Genomic DNA, 25,289 nt, shown 5'->3' with positions numbered 1-25,289 from the left:
AGCTGCAATGGTCAAAACTGCATGGTATTGGCACAAGATAGTTATACCAATGAATGGAACCAAACTGAGTTCTGATATAGGTCCTTACATATACAGTCATATGATATTCAACAAGGCCACCTAGCCCAATCAACTCAGAGAGAACGGCCTCTTCAACAAATGGTTCTGAGAGAACAGGATATTCATATCCAAAAGAATGAGAGAAGAACAACATCTCTAACATCATACAAAAATCAACTCAAGATGCAACAAAAATCTAAATGTAAGAGCCAAGACCATAAAGACCTTGGAAAATAATGTAGGGAAGAATCTGCAGGACCTTGTAACAGGAAATGTTTTCATGAATTTCACACCCAAAGTGTGAGCAGCAAAAGAAAAAAATACAAAAATGGGACCTCCTCAAAATTAAAACCTTTTGCACATTGTAAGAGTTTGTCAAGAAAGTGAAAAGATGGCATATACAATGAGAGAAAATATTTGGCCATCATATATCTGATAGGGGCCAAATATCCAGCATATATAAAGAAATCGTATGTCTCAAAAATAAAGACAACCCATTTAACAAATGAGCAAGTAATTTGAACAGACACTCTCCAAAGAAGAAATACAAATGGTTTAAAAGCACATGGAAAGAGGAAGGGATGAGATGTGGAGGCATTTTTGGGACTTGGAGTTGTCCTGGGTGATGTTGCAGGGACAGTTACCGGACATTGTATGTCCTCCCATGGCCCACTGGGTGGAACGTGGGAGAGTGTGATGTGGACCATTGACCATGATGTGCAGCGGTGCTCAGAGATGTATTCACCAAATGCAACGAATGTCTCATGATGATAGAGGAGATTGTTTTTAAGGGGGGAGGAGTGGGATGAGGGGGGTGGGGGTATATGGGGACCTCATATTTTTTGAATGTGATATTAAAATTTAATAAAGACCAAAAAAAAGCACATGAAAAGATGCTTAACATCACTAGCTCTTAGGGAAATGCAATTCAAGCTACAACAATATGTCATTATAGGGAAGTGGACTTGGCCCAATGGATGGGGCATCCACCTGCCACATGGGAGGTCTGTGGTTCAGACCCTGGGCCTCCTTGACCCATGTGGAGCTGACCCATGTGCAGAGCTGATGCATGCAGGGGGTGCCGTGCCATGCAGGCATGTCCCCCACATAGGGGAGCCTCACACGTGGGGAGTTAGCTCCATAAGGAGAGCTACCCAGTGTGAAAGAAAAGTCAGCCTGTCAGGAGTGAAGCCACACACACAGAGAGTTGACACAACAAGATGACACAACAAAAAAACCCACAGATTCCCGGTGCTGCTGATAAGGATAGAAGCGGTCAAAGAAGAACACACAACGAATGAACACAGAGAGCAGACAACTGGGGGTGGGGGAAGGGGAGAGAAAATTTTAAAATCTCTTTTAAAAAATGTCATTATACACCATTAGACTCTGGCCATTAAAAAAAGAGGCCTACCTGTGTTGGAGAGGATGTAGAGGAATAGGAAACTTCATCCACTACTGGTGGGAATGTAGAATGGTCCAGCCACTGTAGAGAACAATTTGGTGATTCCTCAAAAAACTAACTATAGATCTGACATATGATCCAGAAATTCTACTGCTCAGTATATATACAGAAGAATGGAAAGCAACAACACGAACAAATATATGCACACCAATGTTCATAGCAACATTATTCACTATTGCCAAAAGTTGGAAACAACCCAAATACTCATCAACAGATAAATGGATTTTTAAAATGTGGTATATACATTCAGTAGAGTACTACTCAGCTGTAAGAAGGAATAGAGTACTAACACATGGAAGAACATGGATTAATCTTGAAGACCTTATGTTGAGTGAAGCAAGCCAGGCATTGAAGGAAAATACTGCATGAATTCACTGATATGAATTAAGCAAATCAAGCAGACTCAGAGAGCTAGAGACTGGATGATAAGCTTAAAGGAAATTTGGGGGGGGGGGGAAAGGAAGGTTTTGAGCTGATGCCTACATGGGTGAAGGAGGTAAGTAGTTGTGCAGTGAAGGGATAAGATGGGGGCATAAGTATACTCTTGGGTGGGGAATGGCAGGCTTGAAGGAGGCTAGGGTTGGGATGATGGGTCAGATGGTCCAGGGAATTTGGGGGATGGTTTTTGGGGAGCAGGTGAAGATGGGAGATTGTCAGGTACATAGTTGAAACTATAATGTTGAGAAAACTCTTTAGAAAATATAGTAAGGATGTATAACTTGTTTAAGTGGTTGATGGGGGGCATCTGGCACAGGATGCAACTGGGGCTGGCTTCTGGGGAGTGTGTGAGGTTCTTATCTTATCATAGTGTGTTATATCATTGGCTGGAGACCCATATAATAACTGGGAAGATGTTGTACCCCATTATGGGGAGGTCTGATATCCTCAAACTGAGGGAAGGGTGTCTCTCAAGAGCATGGATGGCTCCCAGTTGGGGAATATAGACTAGTGTGTCAAGCCCTCAGCATTGTTGCAAGTATCCATGAATCAGGTACTTCAAGCAGTGAGGCTTGGCTGTCACTCTGGGCCCCAAGGGGAGGGGGAAAGAGGAATAGAAGAGATGGAAGAGAGGGTAACTGGGGGGCATGGAAATGTTCCACAAGATCATGCAATGATGGATATATAGACCATGTTAAATATTACCAAAATTTTATTAAAGTGTATAGTCTAAAATGTAAACCATAATGCAAACCATAATGTAACTAAATATTTAGAAAAATGTACAGTTTAAAATATAAACCATAATGTAGACCATAATGGAACCATGGTTAGTAGCTATGTTTCAATGTCTGTCCCCCGTTGTAGCAAATATAACATGCATATCTAAAAAGAACATGGCTGGGGAAGGGGGGAAAGGGTTTGATATTGGGTATATGGGAGTCCCCTATATTGGATGTGTGACTTTACTGTGATCTAAAACTTTTTTGAAGACAAAATTAAAAACAAAAAAATGTAGACACTGAGGAAGAAGAGGAAGAGATTGCCTTGCCACTGTACATACAGGGCAGCACCTATTACAGGGATGCAAGGCAAAACATCAGAAACAAAGTTTTATGATATTTTCCCTTTTTTAATACTCCAATTTATTTTCTACTTTATTTTAGCTCTTCTAAATTAGTATGTATTCTATTTCTATTCTTTAAACCTAGCATTATTATTACATTTTCCTACTAATTGAATTTGGCAATACATTAGGCTTCATTTTTTAAGAAGTTTTGGATCACAGAGGGGTTCAACTATGGTAGGGGAGGAGCACTGGTGTGGGTTGTCATTCATGGGGGATGCATGGTTGGAAGGAAGTTCTCCAGGGCATGTATATAGAGTATATTAAAATGTTCAGATATTCATTGGGCATTGTCATAGTAGGTAGAGTTACACATGACAACTGAGGGAGTGCTGAGTTCCTAGCTGGGGGAGCTCTGTCACATCCCACAGTGGAACAGCAACAATCCCCCAAGTGTAAGGACAAAGACCAGAGAAGATAGATGGTCCAAAGATGGGCCCTTTATACTGATGACTATGTTTATGAGCCTGTGTGCTTGAAATCTCAACTAAGCCCAGAGCTGCAGGGTGCTTAAGAGTTACCTCCTGAGGCCCTCCATTTTGCTCAAATGTGGCCACTCTCTAAGTCTAACGCAGCATGTAAATGCATTACCTTCCCCCCAGCATGGGACATGACTCTCAGGGATGAGCCTCCCTGACACCTAGGGATTACTATCAACCACCAGCTGGTGATGCAACTAGAAAAAGACCTTGAACAAAAGGGGGGAATGGTAAAGACAAGTGTGTTTATATGGCTAAGACACTTCAAAATGAGTTGCAAGGGCATCAGAGGGGTTGCACTCATGCACATCTCAGCAGGATACCAGAGATAGCCAAAGTAGAAACAACCCAGGTACTGGTGCTCCTGAGGGCTACAGAGACACACAGGTTCTATGGTCATGGTAGATGGCTCTGGATTTTGGGCTCCACTTTGGAATTTGTGCTCCTGAGTGTGATGGAGTTGGACTCAGATATGAACTTTGTTCAAATGTAAATGGGGCATTGTCACAGTGGGTAGAGATTCACACAATAACTGAAAGAAGATTGAATTCCATCCTAGGCAGTCCTGCCACATTCTCTAATGGAACAGCAACAATCCCTCAAGTGCAGGGGCAATGACTAGTGAAGAAGGATGGTCAATTGATGGGACCCTTGATATTGACAACTATGCTTATGAGTCTTTGCTCTTGAAATTGCAACTTAACCTAGTGCTGGAGGGTGCCTAAGAGTTAAATTCTAAGAGTCTACATGTTTCTCAAATGTGGCCTCTCTCTAAACCAAACTCAGCATATAAATACATTACCTTACTCACAGTTTGGGACATGGCTTCTGGGGTGAGCCTCCTTGGCACCAAAGTATTTTTACCAAGCAGCAACTAGAAATGCAACTGGAAAAAAACCTTGAATAAAAGGGGGAACAGATAAAGAGAAATGAGTTTATATGGCTAAGAGACATCAAAGTGAGTCAGGAGGTCATCCCAGAGGTAATACTTATGCATGTATCTGCAGGATCTCACAGACTGCCAAAATAGATACTACCCCAATTAGCAAGGCTCCTGAGGGCTCTGGAGACACCCAGGTCCTATGGTCTTGGCAGATAGCTCTGGAGTTTGGAGCCTTGCCAGTCAGCCCTTCTTTGTAGTATGTGTTCCCAAATGGAACAGTTGTATACTCAGTTGGGACTTCTCTACACATGCCTATTCATCCCTTCTATTTGGACCTATAGTTGATGCTGGAGGTGGTAGGTGTACATCCAAGAGACTTGAATCTGGACTGTCCATGTGCCAGCTGGACCCTGAGCCTCAGCAAAGTTACAAAACATACTTTACTGTTCATTGGACTAACCCAGGACAATTAACAAGTAGGTGAGAATGGACAGTCACCATACCAAGGAACCAAGAGAGTCTACAACTGCAAGTGAGAGAGTCTCATTCATCAGCCATATGAGATTGAGGTCCCTCCTCAATTAGAGGTGGAGTGGCCATCACCATCCCAGAATCTTCAGGATTGGGGAACAAAATAAGGACTTACTAGCATTCTACTATAGACTTATTATGATTCTAGCAATGGAAGAAATTATATCATTGATGTGGAGACAGTGGCCACAGAGATGCTGAAGGCAGGGTGAGGGAAAGAGAGGTGTAATATGGGGGCATTTTCAGGACTGGCAATTGTCCTGAATGACATTGCAATGACAGCTGCAGGCCATTATATATCCTGCCACAAGCTACAGAATTGAGTGGGAGAGAGTGTAAACTACAATGTAAACTATAATCCATGCTTCCTGGCAATGCTTTAAATATGTTCATCAATTGCAATGAATGTACCACACTAATGAAAGAAGTTGTTACTTTGGGGAAGGGTTCAGGTGTGGGGAGTGGGGTGTATGGGGATTCCTTATTTTTTTGTGTGTAATATTTTGAGCAATCTGAGTATTTAAAAAAAATAAATAAAAAATATATTTTTAAAAAAGGAATAAACAAGAGGATGGAATCCATCCCATTGCATGAGCTTGTATCTGAGAAAATTCAGCAGTCAAAGTGCATACTTTTGACTTGTGTTGAGGTTTTGGTCATATATCCCTAAGTCATGTTTCTCTACTTTATAATGAATGATTCTCAGATTAGGTCTCCTCCATTTTATATTTCAAATTAGGTCTCCTGCATTTTATATTTCTAAGGTTTTGAAGCTTCATCCCATTTTCCTAATATATTTTCTCTTTCCAATAAGTCTCCTTTCTCATCATGTTGAGATCCTTTTGATTATGGTTCTATCATTTATAGCCTTTATCAGTCACGGTTCTCCACAGAAATAGAACCAATAGGATATATGATTTATTTTAAGGAAATGACTTATGTGGTTGCAAGGCACCCACAATCTGAGATATGTAGTGCAGGTTGGAAGGGTGGGATATTCTCAGAAAATTAATATTACAGTTTAGAATCTGAAAACCATATGGGAGGCTGGCAGGATTTAAATTATGAGGGGGAGTTGATGTAGGTTTGATGCAGAAGTTCTTCTTGGTACACTTAGAACTTTGCTCCAAAGGTGACCACATGATTAGATGAGGCCCACCCACACTATGGAGGGTAATCCCCTTTACTTAAAGTCAACTGATTGTAGATGCTAACGTAAATTATGAAATACCTTTAAAGCAACATCTAGGCTATATTTCACTAAATACTAGACACAATAACCCAGTCAAAATGACACATAAAATGAACCATCAGATCATATTAATTGCAGTCCTAACCTTTAGTTCAATTGCAAATATATTAAAATATTTCTATGTCAATATAAAAACCCTCTATAAAAATATAGAGCAGATTTAAGTTAAAAATGAGAAATATTATTGAAGAAGTGTTCTTTAATTTTGCACAGGAAACAAAAATTTCTGGAAGATATGTGTGTATCAGGCATGATGTTAGCTTTGGGAATGCATTCATTAATTCATTCAACAATATTTATTGAGAGCCTTTCATTCAACAAACAGTGCAATGGGAAATGGAGATATAATAGTAAATAAAACTAGATACCATTGCATGCAAATTTTCATGCATTCCTCTCTTTCATAATTTGCCAATGTATATTGTTGTGAACCTGCAGATATCTTGTTGGTTCTGAGTTTTCATGAGATTTTAAGGGAGCATCTCTTCATTCATTCAACAAAATGGGTTTAACATCTACTATATGAAAGGAATGAATAACTATTTAGCACCTTATGTGCCATAAAGGAAGACACTAATATTTATTTTAATATTCACTATGTTCTCATCACTGAGAAGCTCACCATTCCTAGAAGAGCAAAGATACATAAAATTAAGTAAAAGAGAACAACAGAGAATACAATGTTACATTTTTATACCTTAGATCTCTAGAATCAGTTCCCACTTACTGCTTTTGGTCCTGACCAAATGCTGTGAGGGAGGCGATGTTTCATCTCTACTTTCAGATAAGGAAACGTCAGGTCCATGAGAGGGAGTGGTTTGGCAGAAGTCACCAAATAAGCAGACAGCAGGACTGGGTATGAATGAGGGCCAGATCATTCATAATCCAGTGATCTCCAGTCTAAATATGAGAAGAGTAAGAAAAGGAGAAAAGTGGACAGAATGGAAGTGAATCATGAAATTTACAAAACAAATGACTTAGGAGTATTAAGGCCGTCCTATGAAATAACGAATTAATTCATATTCTTCATAAAAAGCATTAAACTGTCTTCTGCTAATTGTGCAAATGAAAGGATATAGGAAAGTTCAACACCAGTTTTCTAGAGGGCTTCATTTTGGTGGGCCTCTCAGATTGGCCTCAACTAAAGTTCATCCTTTTTGTTTTTATTTTGATTTTCTACTCCCTAACACTCTTTGGCAACATCACCATTATTATTGTCTTTTGCTTGAACCTTCAGCTGCACACACCTCTGTTACCTGTCTGTCCTGGACTTCTGCTATACCACCACCACTAGACCCCAGCTTCTAGTCAACCTTCATGGGCCAGAGCAGACCATCACCTATGCAGGGCATGTGGCCCAGCTTTTCATCTCCCTTGCCCTGGGCTCCAGAGTATGAGCCCCTAGTGGTGACAGCCTTTGACCACTATTCTGCTGTCTATTGACAATTCCAATACATGGCCATTATGCACCCCCATCTCTGCAAGGCACTGTCACCTCCTGGGCAGGAGGTTTCATGAACACTCTGATATAGTCTGGTCTTTGATGGCCATGTCCCTCTGTGGCCTTTCATCACCTGAACCACTTCTGTGAGATGCCTGTGCTCCTGAGACTGGCTTGTGAGAACTCACAAGGGAGGTGGCCCAAGGGGTTTGGGGTCTAAGCTATTACTTTGGTGCTTTCTTCAGCACTAATCCTAAGCTCCTATGTACACCTGCTCAGCAAGTGTTAAAGGTCAATGCATGGCTGGGTGCACAAAGGCTTTTGGGACACGTGGATCTCACCTATTGGTGGTTTCCCATTTTTATGGTTCAGCTGTCTACAGTATCTCCAACCCATTGAGAGTTATTCTCAGAATGAAGAAAGCTTGTTGCCCCTTTTTGTACTATATATACCCCCATGCTCAATCCTCTGATTTATACCCTAAAGAACAAGGATATGAAAGGGGATGTGAGGAAGGTACTAGGAAAAGGCAGAGAATTGGGGTGTAAACTCAATCCTGCCCTTTTACTAATTACCTAAGTCCCTGTCCATGTCCCTTCACATCTCTAGTCTCTTTTCTAAGGTGTCTTGCAGTGGTTACCCTTATATGATTCTTGGAGAAAATAAAGAGATCACAAACATATGTACTTCAAGGAACATGTAAAATCTCAAACACGGATGTAAAGTACTTAAAGAACAGGCAAAATCGTTACAGCAGAACTGAGCAAAGGGAGGCATCAAATCTCATCAGTTGTTCCAAGACTTTCAGTAATGCTGACTGGTGTCACGGACAAGTTATTTTCCATGCAAGACTGAAGAGACAAGAGAAGAAATGAATATAAAAATAAAGAGCCTATAGGAAGTGTTATTGAAAAAAGTAAAAAATAAGCAGGAATGGCAAAGAGGATATGAAGAGATTTCTGTGGTGGAGAGTGTTGGGAATTCAAGACCCTGTAGGCAAAATTGTGAAGACAATGGATACTTCAAATGCCACCCCTTTGTCATTTTATTCCATGTACCTAAATGTATGTTTCATGTTAAAATGTTAAGGAACCCTTGCTAAAACCTTAATTAGCTCAGTAATTTTCAGGCTGAGTAAATCTTCTTTTCCTCCAATTAAAATAGCTGTTATTTGTTTAATATTATAAAACTGTTTCTGTATAAATTGTCAATCTTCACAGCAGCATTGTGAGATGGTTATTATTGTTATATTTCCTATTTATTCATGATGAAACAGAGGTTCAAAGGTTTTAGGTAATTTACCTAAGTTCACATAGCAATCTGGAATGATGATCTGATTCATGCTTCTGCATCCTTAAACCCAACCCTTATTATAACACACTGCCAGTGATCTTCATTTGAGTCAATTTCAGAAACATTTATTGAAGCATATCATTCATATGTGAACATTGATGGACAATAAGAATATAGTAAAAATTATGAACTTACAAAACAAACATGCACGTGTAAGGAATTCCATACAATATACCTTCACCAACACAACACAAAAATGTAGTAAAATATACATATATATGTAGAGAGAATTTTTCTGCTTAGAAATAATGTATAAACTAAATCAATGTATAATTCCTTAGAAAACTATGTAAATATATTTGTATAAAATTTTTAAAAATGATCTCAATTATTAGAGTATATTTGCATACTGCCCTCTCTAAGAGGGAAGGGTAAGCCTTATTTTTATAGAGTCATAACATGAAAATAGATATAGAATGTACATTTGTGTGTGCATCCATCCCCCCAAATGCACAGATACACATCTGTGAAAGGAAAAAGCACTTAAAGAGCCCATAAATCCCTGGGAAAAATATATTACTACTAATTACAGCCATATCTTACATTTGGTATATTTTTCCCCCAGCCCACCCAATTATTAACACACCATATTAGTATCATATATTTGTTAATGTTCATGAGAAAATGTTCTCATATTTGTTCTGTTAACCACAGTCCATCTTCTACCACAGGATTCCCTGTGTTATACTGCCCCATGCTTTATACAATCCATTCAAAATTTTCAATCAGTGGCTCTCATTTTCATCACAGTTGTGCTGTCCTCACCCTCAGTCAATATTAGAATGTTTTCTTTATAGAGTGAATTTTAAATAGGGAAATAATGAGGTTGGAAAGAAACGTCTTTGGCAAGTGACTTCACAATTTACTTTGGTCAATCTTGGCCAGGATTCTAGACACTGGATTTACTCACTTATTTTCAATCTCAGGAGAATATTTTTTCCTAAGTTCAAAGCTAATGTTTCCTATAATAATAGTTTCCATTTACTAAACCTTAAATATAGTTTATGCAGTAGAACATACAATCTACTACATGGTCATAATTCTTACAAAATGAAAGATAGGTATTATCCCCCACCTACACATTAGTTTTACTGAACAAGAGACTGAAGTTTAGAATACTATTTTGAGTAAGTTGACTCAAGTTACCCAGGAAGTGTAGGGCTAGGATTTGAATCTGGCCTGTCATCTGCCAAAGACTACTCTTCCCACCACTGCCCAATAACCCATACTTTTATATTTATAGTTCAATGTACTAACCAAATGAAGTAATACAATCTTCGTGGAACAAGTGGTTTTATTTCCAAGGCTGGGTATATGAAAATTCTTGTATCTTAGTATGAGAATCAAGGTCTAAACAATTCAAGCATATGGAATAACCCAAAGAAGACATGATAAGAACTAGAAGGAGGCGGCAGACTTGGCCCAGTGGTTAGGGTGTCCATCTACCACATGGGAGGTCTGCGGTTCAAACCCAGGACCTCCTTGACCCATGTGGAGCTGGCCCATGTGCAGTGCTGATGCACACAAGGAGTGCCCTGCCATGCAGGGGTGGCCCCACATAGGGGAGCCCCACACGCAAGGAGTGTACCCCGTAAGGAGAGCCACCCAGTGTGAAAGAAAGTACAGCCTGCCCAGGAATGATGTCGCACACACAGAGAGCTGACACAACAAGATGATGCAACAAAAAGAAACACAGATTCCCATGCCACTGACAACAACAGAAGCGGACAAAGAAGATGCAGCAAAAAGACACAGAGAACAGACAATTGGAGTGGAGGTGTGGAAGGGGAGAGAAATAAATAAATAAATCTTTTTCTAAAAAAAAGAACTAGAATTATTAAAATTATTAGGTGGTTAATATATTATTTTAAATTTTGCATAAAGAGAAAATGGCCACTCAATTATATTAAAGCAAGCATATGCCATACACCAAAAATGTTAAAGGTTTCTAGTACCATGGGGCATACACAACCATTACTTTTTTGAAGTCAGCTCCTGTGAGAGGCAAATTCCAACACCGTGGGGACCTGCACCCCTGGGATCTACTTGCACTTTCTCATCCATGTCATGGCTAATTGGCCAACAGAGATTGTGAGTACCTGTGGCTATGCCAGAGCCAGAAAGTGATTCCCAATTTCCCCTCAGTTGCCTATCTGAGAAAAGAATCAGAAGTAACTTCCCTGACTGGAGCAGGAGCATACTGACAGTATAGCTCTGGTCTCCCTTTTTCATTTAGAGACTAACTGCATGGCATTCAAAATTCACTGCCTCTTGTCCTTACCCTGCTAGACCTCCTAAATGGAGTTTTAACTATGACTAATGGTGCACATAAGAATTACAATTTGGGCTTATCTACTGAAAAAAGAGAGATAAGAGAGAAGAGAGAAGAGGTTGTGTAGGATTGCCTGTAAGGAAAAATTAAGTGATGGCTGAATAAGGAAGAAATAAGCACTTAGAAATATTTCAGTGAATAATATGAAAATCAGTTACTGTAGGGTTTAAAAGATTCCTGAACTTTAAAACATTTTATTTTTTTAAAAAATATCCTTAGTTTTACTGGTATCACCTATAATTAAAATCCATAGGTCCCCCTTCTCCTAAATATTGGGTTCTTGCTTAGGAGATAGTTCAGATGTGTGTGGGTTCTTTTAACGGAAGAAAAGAGGAGTAAGATACACCCATCTCAGAACAAGGAGCAGAAGATAAGATTCCATATCTCAGGGAGATGGTGATAGTAGATGTGGTGAGTGAGTGCATTCCTTGGGTGAATGGAGGGATGATATACAAATGCACACATGGGTGGGGAATGAAATCTCAGAGACCCAGTGTGATACCAGGAGACCGAGCAGAAGGAAGAGACCCGTGTTCAGCACTAATCACATTCATCTTCATTGCAGTCTCACCATTTTGATTATGCAAGAAGGTGGCTAAACTTTCCTCCCCAAGTTTATTCATGCATCCCAATGCCCAGATGTGCCTCATCATTGACCACAATTTGAGTCAGAAAGCCATTAAGGAGAGAGGAGTTGGGCTTGGGTATATGGAGTCCTCACCCAAGTCAAACTCTTTCAGGATGTTTTGAAGTATTGTGTTTCTTTCTGGCTCTTTCTCGGATGGATGCAAGAACTGGGTCATGTCTCTTCCTATATTACAACCCAACTATATTTACTGCTTTTGCTCTTTTAAGCTTTAACTCAAGGGCTTGGCCCATTTGAAGGCAGTTCTATTTATAACAAGGAGATGAGGACAGAAATATCCAGAAAAACATTGAAAACATTGAAAACAATGGAAAACACCTTAATAGAAAAGCTCCAGAGATGACTGGATTGAACTCAGCTTACAAGTATTACTGTTAACTGGGTATGGGATCAGTGGTTTCCTGCCATCTGTCTACTGGAAGAGATAACCTTAAACTAAAGCAGGTCGTTTGGTGCAGCACATAGGTAATTACTACTTAACCATTAAGGTGAATTGACCCTGAAACAAGCCTTAAAGGGCAACAATTGGTGGTGAAAGATGTGGTGACTCTAGGTTGACTACAGCTTGCTCTGCCCAGGATTGTTCCTTCCCCTCCTTTAGGACAAACAAATGCAAACATGCTTCAATGAATAGCCTCTTATATTTATAATTTTTAGAAGAGAAATAGCTGATGCACAGAATTTACATGCATAATTTTGACAGATATCATAAATTACTCTCAGTAAATCTGAGGGCTCTGGAGACATCCAGATGCTAGAGCCGGGGCAAATAAATAACTAAGGAATTTGGTGCTTTGCTAGTGGGCCCTACCTTGGAATTTATGCTTCCCAGGGTGACACAGCTGGACTCAGTTGTAGTTTCATTACACATGCCTCTTCTTTTCTTTTGTCTTTACTTTTTTAATGTTACATTAAAAAAATATGAGGTCCCCATATATCCCCAACCCCCTCACCTCACTCCTCCCCCCATAACAACCTCCTCCATCATCATGAGACATTCATTGTATTTGGTGAATACATCTCTGAGCACCTCATGGTCAATGGTCCACATCATAGCCCACACTCTCCCACAGTCCACCCCAGTGGGCCATGGGAGGACATACAATGTCCAGTAACTGTCCCTGCAGCACCACCCAGGACAACTCCAAGTCCCAAAAATGACCCCACATCACATCTCTTCCTCCACTCCCTACCCCCAGCAACCACCATGGTCACTCTCTCCACACCAATGCCACATTTTCTTCGATTACTAATCACAATAGTTCATGAATAGAATATCAGTAAGCCCACTCTAATCCATACTCTATTCCTCCATCCTGTGGACCTTAGAATGGTTCTGTCCACTCCACATCTATATCAAGAGGGGGCTTAGATTCCACATGGGTGCTGTATGCAATTCTCCTGCTTTCAGTTGTAGGCACTCTTGGCTCCCTGGTGTGGGATTGAACTTCTTCACCTCCATGTTAGCTGAGTGGGGTAAGTCCAATAAACCAGAGTGTAGGAGTTGCAAGTCTGTTGAGGCTCAGGGCCTGGCTACCACATGGTCAGTCCAGAGATTCAGGTTCCCTGAGTATACATTAAACCCCAGTACCAACTACAGTTCTGGTAAAAATAACAGGAGAGATTTGTGGACAAAGATCACATCTGAGTCCAGCTCCCTCACACAGAAACACAAACTCCAAAGTAGGGCCAACTGAGATGGCACTGAACTCCATCTGCCATGACCATAGAACCTGTGGGTCTCTGTAGCCCTCAGAAGAACCAATACCTAGGGTTGTATCTACTGTTCTATTTGAACCTATAATTAGTACTAGATTTGGTAGGTGTATACATCCAAGAGACTTAAATCTTTGGAATGTCCATGCACCAGCTGGGTCCTGAATCTCAAAGGAGTTGCATTACCTACACTTGAGTTCATTGGTCTCACCCAGGAAAACTAACAAGGATAACTACCATACTAAGGAACCGAGGATGTCTATACCTATAAGCAAGAGAGTCCCATCTATTGACCCTAATGGATGGCAACCCCTTTCAATTAGAAGTGGAGTAGGCATCATTATCCCAGAACCCTCAGGTTTGGGTAATGAACTATGGACTAAAGTAGACTTATTGGAATTCTATTATAGAATTACTGTGATTCTAGCAATGGAAAAATTATATCATTGGTGTGGACACAGTGGCCACTGGAGGTTCTGAGGGCAGGGAGAGGGAAAAACAGGTGTAATGCAGGGGAATTTTGGGGACGTGGGAATTGTCCTGAATAACATTGTAATGACAGATACAGTCCATTATATATCTTTCCATAACATACAGAATTGGGTGGGAAAGAGTGTAAACTACAAGGTTAAATGTAATCCAAGCTCAGTGGCAATGCTCCAAAATGTGTTCATCAATTGCAATAATGTACCACACTAATGAAGGATGTTGTTAATGTTGGAAAGTGTGGGAGGGGTAGGGAATGGGGCATATGAGAATCCCTTATATTTTTAATGTAACATTTATGAGCTCTAAGTATCTTTTAAGAATAAATTTTTTTAAAAAATAAAAAGTTTAGAAAAATGGACAAATTTATTATTGGAAGATGAAAACAGTTATCACTCAAGATAAAGTAGAGAACTTGAGCAGTTCTAAAGGCAGTTAAAGAATTTGAAGCTGTAATAAAAAATGTCAGGGAAGTGGATATGGCTCAATGGATAGAGCTTCCACCTACCATATAGGAGGTCCAGGGTTCGATACCCAGGGCTTCCTGGCCAATGTGGTGAACTGACCATGTGGAGTGCTCCTGTGAGCAAGGAATGTCAACCCACACAGGGGTGCCCCCCATGCAAAGAGTGAACCCTGCACAAGGACTGCAGCCCCACACAGGAGGTCAGACCACCCAGGAGTGGAGCCACCCACATGGAGAGCTGGTGCAGCAAGATGACACAACAAAAAAGAGACAGAGACACAGAGAAAGGACAATATGAGACACAGCAAAATAGGGAGTTGAGGTGGAGCAAGAGAATGATCACCTCTCTCCCACTCCAGAAGGTCCCAGGAGGGGTTCCCAGAGCCACCTAATGAGAATACAACAGACACAGAAGAACCCACAGAAAATGGCCACAGAGAGCAGACAATGGGGGGGGGGGGGTGGAGAGGGGAGAAATAAGGGGAAAAAATATCCTCACAATGAAAACTCCTGGCCTAAATGGCTTCAGGGGAAGATTCTACTGAATGTTAAAGAAGAAATAATACCACTTCTACACAAAATCTTCCAGAATATAGAAGAGGAGGGCAGATCTCTTAACTCATATTATAAGGCTGGCATTACCCTAATGCCAAAAACTACACAAAAAAATATTATAAAGGAAAAAAAAAACCCACAAGCCATTATTCTTCATGAACATGGCCACAGAACACCTGCCCAAAATGTAAACAAATCAAATCTAGGCATATATTTAAAATATGAGAAATCTTTACCTTGGAATGTAAAGTTGATTTAACAGTTGAAAATCACTCCATGTCATTCACTACATTGACTAAAAAAAGAAAAACCATACAATCATCTCAAAAGATGCAAAAAAATCAGTTGCATTTTAAGATTTACTACAATTTTGTTTAATTTGGGAATTTTAAATTTGTTTGCCCAAGTAAGATTTTTAATTTTTTTATTTTTAAAAAAGCTTTAGGTTACATAACTGTTACATGAAATATATAGGAATTCCTATATACCCCACACCCTGCCACCTATGGAGGGCAGACTTGAGGGTGAATGATGAGCACCAGCAACCTGAGAAGCTCATTAGGGGTTTAAGAAGGAAGGGTGCTTTCCTGGGTTGTTTTTTGTTGGGGTGGTGGTGGTTTTGTTTCTTGTTTGTTGTCTTTCCCCTATCTTTGTTTCCTTTCTCTTTCTTTTACTGATTTTTCTACCTCCTTAATTTTTTCCTCTCCTTCATTTTGTAATCATCTGTTTCATGAAGTTTCCTTTTTCCTCTGTGTCTCTGATTTGATCAGACAAAGCAACCTGGGTCACACCTCACAGACATAATCCAACAAAAGGGTATCACTCCCACAGGGATGGTTTAGTTCACAAACAAAATCTTTCTCTTTTGTGGATTAATAAAATAATTTCGAACAGCCACACTCATTTTCCCTTAGTTTTATTCAAGCATAGAACATTGCTATTTCCCAGAATTATTTAGCATGTTTGAAAATTTTCTCTTAAATACCTGTTTGTTGCAAATACATATTATAATCCTTTCGTACATCTTTCTTGTAAATTAAAGTGTTTTAATAAATGTTCACTAGCTCTATGAATATTCATTTTATAAATTTATTTTTTTATATTTTAATCAGTCATTTTTGCAATTTTTCTTTTCCTACCCTGAGAGGCAGTTCAAATTTCTAACAAGTGCCAACATTCCCCTCTCAACTGCTTTCAGAAATTGTAATGTTCTACCCACCACTTTTTTACCTAGAGAAATCTTATATCACTGTACATGCATTTTTTTTGCATTTGCCTGTGGATACATATAATTACTTTTCCTTTTTTCTTGTATTTAATCATGCTTGTTGTAAAAAGACATTATATCTAAATGGTTATTTCCACAACATTTTGCCATCGTCAACATCTCATATTAACCATAGTTTTTCCCAGGATGACATTTATCCACCGGCTTTTCTAGAGGATATTAAGAAAAGCACATGTGATAGATGTAGGATGATTAGATATCTGAGAGTAACTTGTTTCTATACCTGTTGCTAGGATACAAAGAAAAAAATTATATGTAAATTAGAAAATAAGATGAATACAAATGACAACAGACATACTACAAATCATGTTATGTGGCAAATTCAGAGCAAAGAGGGAATAAGGAATTGCTCTAAAAATATTTAAAGAGAAGGAATATCCCAAATTGAAGACTGAAACCCAAACTAGAGAAATTAGAGTAAGGTTCAAACCAAACTAAAATGTCCAGAAATAAGGAAATAAAAATTATACTAGTGAAAATAATAGATGAAACCCAAAGATGGTTATTTGAAACATCAATGACATTGACAAAACTTTCTCTAGGCTCACAAAGGAAAAGAGAGGGAGGGGACAAATTACTGACATGAGAAATGAAGGGGTGGCAGAGCTGACTCAAAAGAAATGAAAAATAATGAAATTATACTATGATCACTTTTAGGCCAAAATATTAGATAACTTAGATGAAAGTGACAATTCGTTTGAACACCAAACTATCTTCTCTGATTCAAGGGACTCAGGGAGCATATGTGGCTCAAGCAGTTGGGCACCTGCCTCCCACACAGGAGGTCCCAAATTCCATTCCAGGTGCCTCCTAAAGAAGATGAATTAATGCAATGAACAGACACAATGAGCAGGGAATGGATGTGGTTCAAGTGGTTGGGTGCCTGCCTCCCACATGGGAGATCCTGGGCTCATTTCCCAATGTCTTCTAAAGAAGATAAGCAGACACAATGAGCAGACTGAAGAAGCAGAGATAATGAGAAGACACAATGAGCAGGTAATGAGAAGAGGTAACAAGCAAACAACAAGCAGACAAGGGAGCCATCTCAGGTGTAAAAATGGTCAATTTACTACTTAAGAAAAGAAGAAACACATCTCAACATAGTGATTACTATTAAATAGATTGTCAGTATCAAAGCCCTCCAAATGAAGAAATGTCCTAGAAAATGGGTCTTTATGTTAAGTCCCATGCTAATCCATCATAACTTTAACTTAACTTGATTACTTCTGTAAAGATCTTCTTTTGAAGTCAGGTTACACCTTACATATGCTGAGTTTAGGATGTCAATATATCTTCTGAGGGCCTACAACTCAACCCATTACACTCCTTTATTCCACACAACTTCTCTTTTACTTCAGATGCATAAAAATAAAGCACTTATAAGGTACTCCACTCTTATTTTTAGGGGAGAATGACTACAGCATGAAGCAAATTGCCAAAATTATTTTTAAGAGGTGGTACCTTCCCATTGAAACAGAAGACATAGAGTCAAATCCATTTTCCCAGATTCCCATCAAGTGGCTGCTCCTCTCTATTACTACTGCTTTTATGACTGTCATTCTAAGGGAATGTACTAGCTTTGTCAACTTAAACCAGAGAAAACCCAAAATGGGACAAATTGTCCCACTTACAGTAGCTTCAATGCCTCAGTGCATGGGAAGGTGAAAGTTCACTCAATATTGCACTGAATTCCTTAAAGTTCTCCAGCAGCATGAACCAGATGAACTATACTGTATTTCTATGAGATTACATGCCTTGAAAAAGTTCCAGTGAAACTCACAGAAGAGATGTGATTCATTGTCACTTTTCCTTATCAATTACTCAGAAGGGGAATTAAGAACAAGGATGAAGTCCTCCTTCAGGTAATGGTCAAAGAAATCTAATTTGTATCATGGTTGATATAACAGATTCTATTTGTGTTTTTGAAATTTTTTAATTTTCTTAGTTTCTACTGCCTGGAAGACTTCTTGTGTGAAACAGGGACTATTCTTTCAGGAATTCACAAATATGTGTGTTGCTAAATATCTCATTAGTCACAACACTTTCCAGGCACACAAATCACCACAGTATTGGCTCCTCCACACCAAGTGTAGAGCACATAACTTTGGACAAAAGGAAATGTATATAATAATAATAAAATTACTAATGATTGTGCCAAAAGGTGTTGGAAACTGAGGCACAGTGGCCTCTCAGGGAGAGACATGCTGTCTCCATGCTCCTGCTGTCTCCATGACTAAGCTTGCAACCTAAGGAATGCAGTGATTGGGAGTTTCCCAACCTAAGGAATGCAGTGATTGGGAGTTTCCCAACCTAAGGAATGCAGTGATTGGGAGTTTCCCAACCTAAGGAATGCAGTGATTGGGAGTTTCCAGCAAATGGGCTGAAGCTGTTAAAGGCTGAAGGAAAAGATGAGCTCATATCTTTTGTAATGTATAGAACACTTAGACTTTGTACCTTGAGATAAGGTTTTTTCTAAAATTCCTTAGACTATAGGTAATGCTGATAGTTAATACCAGTTGTTCCTTACTGTCACATAAGCTATGTTTCTACTAGGTCTGTGCTTATTGGCACGTAGGCTGTCGTAGTCCTGCTTGTAGACTCGTACACAGTGGTATATAAAGAGCCCCTTGTAATCAATAAAGTTGTCTGATGAGTCTCTACTCGCAGATCCCCTGATCCCAGCTCTCTTGTTCTTTTTCTCTCGCTCTTTCTTTCTCTGTTTCCTTCTCCCTTCTCTCTTTTGTCTTTCATTCCCAATACCTTCGGGTCCCTCGACTCCAACAAAAAGGAAGGAATGTAAGTTGAAAAATTGTTCTACATTATTGGTTTACTATGATGATGTGCTTCTAGAGGTCATGACCTGGGAGCCTAAATTTCGTTGGCAGAGTCTGCCCAACCAATCTTCAATTATGAAAAATGTTTGCTATGTTTGGTGAAAAATAATGCAGTCTCTAGAGAAGACCATTGATTTTCCTTCCTTGTTCCTGGTTTAGGAAATTTGCAAGAAGCCAATCTTTAAACCAGATTTTATTTCTGGTGCCTTATTTTTCATTTATGCATATCCATAACCTCTGTAATCTCACTTTCCTTTCTAGACCTGTGTTTCCAGTCTTGCAAGACAAGTATTATCATAAACTGCTTCATTCCCCTTGTGATTCATTTCTTACTGTCTTACTGTCCCATTTCTTTCAGAAAGCCTCATTAGATTTTCTGTTTTCCTTTTCCTCTGCTACATGGCAGGCTAATGAGAACTGTACACTTTGTATTCTTTTATGGCCAAGACACTCTTTTTAATCTTATAGATTCTGTCCTATGGAATTTACCTTCCAAGTGTTAGAAAATATATGATCTGTGGTTCTTAGCAGGCACTCTTCAAACAATCATGCCCTAATTTTCCCTTCCAATTTAGGTATTTTCTACCTGGATGTTTTCGCCTAATTTTCTAACATCTGTACCAGGCATCACTTTCCTTTTTTAAAAAATATTTTCTGCATTTTCTTTCTATACTTTTCATAAAATATGTTAATCCATTCAGTTTGTTTGTTTTCTTGGCTTTCAGGTGAAATCTTGTGAAATAATAATTTTTACTTCAAGCTGAAATTACTAAAGTTGTTCATTGAACATTTTATCCTGAATCAAAACTGCCTGTTTTTCTGTAAACAGTCACATTTCCAGTTGCATCTCTGGAGAGGTTCCCATCAAGTTTTACCTAGAAGGTGCTTTTTCAGTTTCCTCCTGCAAACCTGTACACAGTTTCTACTTTGCAATGTTAACTCTTCACTTTAGACATATTGTCCCTAATCGGCCGATCTAATCTAATGAGTTTTCTCCTCTCAATTTTCTAATAAGTCTTTATGATGTTTTAGACTTATCTTCCCTTATAACTTTTATACATATTTACCATGTTCATGGAGATCTCATTCGCACTTTGTATCATCACACTGATCATTTAAGGTCCCAAACTTTCCTTTAAAAAATAGTATGTTTATCTTAATAGCTCTTTCTTCATTTCCTTTTTATTCTTATTTATTCTGATAGAAAAAAAAGTATACAATATAAGCAGTGAGTCCTAATTTGAAACATGAATACAGTTAATAGTAGCTGTGTATGTTTTCATTTGGCTCTTAGGTAGCTTCCAAACATGGAAGAAAATCGACTCCTCTTCAGTAGCTTCTTTTTTTTAATATACTTTTTAATATTTTAAAAAGATTCTTAGATTACATTAATATTACATAAAAAATATGGGGAATTCTATATGTCCTGCTCCTTACCCTTACCACACTTTCCCACATTAACAACATTATTCATTAGTGTGGTACATTTGTTATAGGTGATGAACACATTTTGGAGAATAGCAACTAAGCATGGAGTATAGTTGACTTTGTACTTTACACTATCTTCTCCACAATTTTGTAAATTATGACTAGTTATATAATGGCCTGTATCTGTCATTGCAATGTCATACAGGACAATTCCCAAGTTCTAAAAATGTCCTCATATTACATCTATTTTTCCCTCCCACCCCCTCAGAAACACAGTGGTCACTGCCTCCATTTCAATGATAACATTTCTGCCATTGTTGGAATCACAGTATGTCTATAGTAGAAAATAGTGTCTACTCTACATCATTTATTTCCCATATCTGAGGATTCTGGGATGGTGATGCCCACTCCACCTCTAACTGAAAGAAGGCTTAGATTCCATGGGGCAGATGGATGGGACTATTTTTATTGCAGTTGCAGACCCTCTCTGTTCTTTGGGATGGTCTTTGTCCATCATCATCTCTTTGTTAATTGTCCTTGGTGAGTACTATGAACAGGAGAGTAGGTGTTTGCAACACTGTTGAGATTGAGGGCTCAAGTTTCACATGGAAAACCCAAAGATTTGTCTCTTGGACAAACACCTATCAACTCTAGTACTAACTATAGTTTCAAATAAAAGGGGAAGAAGAGTCATGTGTTGGGAACCCACAACTGAGTCCAACTCTGTGACACTGCATAGCATAAATTCCCAAGTAGGGTGCTTTGAGAGGGCATCAATCTCCTGAGCTGTCTGCCCTGTCTATATTGTCTGGTTATCTCTAGAGCCCTTAGGAGCCCTTCTATTTGAGGCAATATTTACTGTAGCAGTAAATGAGATCCTACTGAGACATGGATTAGCAAAATTCATGGTCTGAAACTGCAAATCCTTTTGCACCAACTTAATACTAAAAAGGCATTATATATTTCATCCATTTTTCCTTTGGCTTTCTGTTTACATAAACATTATAAGTATGCTCAAACATATCATTATTATTAATCAAAATAGGAACCATTACGATCAACACATTTTTTGCCAATGATAAATAAGTTTGTTTATTCCTGTAGAGTCAAAATCTGTGCTTCGGGATTTGATGAACTCTTGGAAAGCCTTTTCTGCATTCTGCTGGTTGTGGAAGCATTTTCCCTGCAAAAAGTTGTCAAGATGCTTGAAGAAGTGATGGTCAGTTGTCAAGAGTTCAGGTGGATATAATGGATTAGGTAAAATTTCATAGCCCAATTCGTTCAACTTTTGAAGAGTTGTTTGTGCAATGTGTGGTTGAGTATTGTCATGTAGAAGAATTGTGCCCTTTCTGTTCACCAATGCCAGCTGCAGGCATTGCTGTTTTTGGTGCATCTCATTGATTTGCTGAGCATACTTCACAGATGCAATGGCTTCACTAGGATTCAGAAAGTGGTAGTGGATCAGACCAGCAGCAGACCACCAAACAGTGACCATGAACTTTTTTGGTGCAAGTTGGTCTTTGGGAAGTGCTTTGGAGCTTCTTCTTAGTCTAATTGCTGAGCTGGTTGTCACCAGGTGTCATATACAATCCACTATTTGTCACTCATCACAATCCAATTGAGAAATTGTTTAGTGTTTTGTAGAATAAGAGAAGATGACACTTCAAAATGATACGTTTTTTGACTCACAGTTAGCTCATGAGGCACCCACTTATTAAGTTTTTCCACCTTTCCAATTTGCTTCAAATGCTTAATGACCATAGGACAGTTGATGAGTATTTTGGCAATTTCTCACATAGTTGTAAGATTATCAGCTTCAATGACTGCTCTCAGTAGGTCATTGTCAACTTCTGGTGGCCAGCCACTATACTCCTCATCTTCAACACTCTCATCTCCTTTGCAAAACTTCTTGAACTACCATTACACTGTATGATCATTAGCAGTTCCTGGGCCAAATGCATTGTGGATCTTGTAATTTGTCACTGCTGCTAAATGGTCCATTTTGAAATCAAATAAGAAAATTGTTCCATCATTTCCATAGTCTAAAGCAAATATAAAATAAACAGCAAGTAATGTCATTAGCAAAAAATAAAGTGAGAAATGCATATTAAATTTATGTATAACATAAACTACATTTATTTAAGAATGTATTCTAATATCAAGTGGCAAATTTCAACAATGCAAAACCACAGCTAATTTTGCACCAACATAAATGATAACACTGAATGTTAATGGCTTAAACTCCCCAATCAAAAGGCATAGACTCCAAGTGCCAAAAAATGCCTCATATCACACCTCTTCCTTCTTCTCCCTGCCTTCAGCAACTCCCATGGCCGCTGTCTCCTTATCAATGATATAATTTTTTCCACTGCTAGAGTCACAACAGTTCTATAGTAGAATACCAGCAAATGCACTCCAAACCATATTTTTTAATTAATTTTTTAAAAAGATTTACTTATTTAATTTATTTCTCCCCCCTTACTGTTGTCTCTCTCTGTGTCTACTTGCTGCCTGTTCTTCTTTGTCCACTTCTGTTGTCAGCTGCATGGGAATCTGTGTTTCTTTTTGTTATGTCAACTTGTTGTGTCAGCACTCCATGTGTGTGGCACCATTCCTGGGCAAGCTGCAATTTCTTCGCACTGGGCGACTCTCCTTATGGGGCACACTCCTTGCATGTGGGGCTCCCCTATGTGGGGGACACCCCTGTGTGGCATGGCACTCCTTGCATGCATCAGCACTGCACGTGGGCCAGTTCCACATGGGTCAAGAGACCCAGGGTTTGAACCGTGGACCTCCCATGTGGTAGATGGATGACCTAATCACTGGGCCAAGTCTGCTTCCCTCCAATCCATATTTTATTCCTCCATCCTGTGGACCCTGGGATGGTGATGTCCACTCCACCTCTAAATTGAGAAGGGGCTTAGATCGCACATGACTGATGGATGCAATTCTCCTGCTGGAAGTTGTAGACACTCTCCATTCCCTGGTGTGGTGGTTGACATTTCTCACCTCCCCATTAGCGACCTGGGTCTTGGAGTTGTCCTCAATGATATTGCAAGGACACATGCCAGGATATTGTATATCCTGCCATAACCCACTGGATGGACTGGGGGAGAGTGTGAACTACAATGTAAACTATGGTCCATGCAGTGTGGCAATACTCCAGGGTGCATTCACCAATACAATGAACGTGCCATACTGATGAAAGGGATTGTTGATGGAGAGGCAGGGGTGGTGTGGGGAGTGGGGTATATGAGAACCTCTTATGTTTTTTAATATACCATTTTATGTAATCTATTTATCTTTTAAAAATATTAAAAATACTTTAAAAAAAAGGCATAGAGTCATAGAATGGATGAAAAAATATGACCGTCTATATGTTGTCTATGAGAGACTCACCTCAGATGTGTGGAAACAACCAGTTTAAAAGAGAAAGCCTGGAAAAAGATATTCCATACAAACAGTAACCAAAAAAGAGCTAGAGCAACAATATTACTAATGGAAACAAATATTTTAAATACAAAAGTGTTATAAGGGATAAAAGGTTCATGATAAAAGGGGCAATTCAACAAGAAGGAAAAATTACACTAAATATTTATGCACTCAACCTGTGTTGCCCCAAAATATATGAGGCACACACTGGTAAAGCTGAAGGGAGAAATAGATATCTCTACAATAAGAGTTGGAATCTTCAATACACCATGCTCTTTATTGGATGGAGCATCTGGAGAGAAGATAAATCAACTGAAATCCTAAATAATATGATAAGTGAACTAGACCTAAAAATTCTCTATAGAGAATTGCCTCCCAAAACAGCAGGTGCACATGAATACTTTTCCAAGATATACCATATTTGGGTCACAAGACAAGTTTCAACAAATATGAAAAGATTGAAATTATACAAAAAAACTTTCTCTGATCATAATGGAATGAAGTTGGAAATTGATAATGGATGGAAAAAGGGAAAATTCATAAATTGATGATAAACCACACACAAATAATCAGTAGCTCAAAGAAGAAATTGCAAGTGAATTCAGGAAATATTTTGAGATGAATGAAAATGACAACACTACATATCAAAAACTATGGGGCACCACAAAGGCATTGCTGAGAGGAAAATTTATAGCCCTCTATTCTTACATTATAAAAGAACAAAGAGGGAAAACAGACTTGGCCCAGTGATTAGGGTGTCTGTCTACCACATGGGAGGTCCGTGGTTCAAACCCTGGGCCTCCTTGACCCGTGTGGAGCTGGCCCATGCTCAGTGCTGATGCACGCAAGGAGTGCCCTGCCACGCAGGGGTGTCCCCTGCGTAGGGGAGCCCCATGCGCAAGGAATGCGCCCGTGAGGAGAGCCGCCCAGTGTGAAAGAAAGTGCAACCTGCCCAGGAATGGCGCCACCCACACTTCCCGTGCCGCTGACAACAACAGAAGTGGACAAAGAAACAAGACGCAGCAAATAGACACTGAGAACAGACAACTGGGGGGGGGGGGGATTAAATAAATAAATA

General features: G+C 39.2%; 1 protein-coding gene across 3 annotated transcripts in view; it reads right to left on the bottom strand.

The window, feature by feature from the left end:
- LOC101443274 (zinc finger protein 596-like) overlaps positions 1–25,289 on the bottom strand; it is a 119,364-nt gene that overhangs the window by 7,991 nt on the left and 86,084 nt on the right. For 2 of the 3 annotated variants that reach the window (XR_009183908.1, XR_009183909.1), the window contains 4 exons: positions 15,466–15,524; positions 6,962–7,134; positions 4,371–4,466; positions 1,475–1,546 (listed from right to left, as the gene is read on the bottom strand). The gene's annotated coding sequence lies outside the window, so the exon portion shown is untranslated. The remainder of the gene's footprint in view (positions 1–1,474; positions 1,547–4,370; positions 4,467–6,961; positions 7,135–15,465; positions 15,525–25,289) is intronic. The other variant, XR_009183907.1, reaches the window with a different exon arrangement.

Source organism: Dasypus novemcinctus, chromosome 28 (assembly GCF_030445035.2).
Source record: "Dasypus novemcinctus isolate mDasNov1 chromosome 28, mDasNov1.1.hap2, whole genome shotgun sequence".
Classification (NCBI taxonomy): Eukaryota; Metazoa; Chordata; class Mammalia; order Cingulata; family Dasypodidae; genus Dasypus; species Dasypus novemcinctus.
The sequence above is the reverse complement of the archived record's forward strand: the minus strand, read 5'-3'. Positions and strand labels throughout refer to the sequence as shown.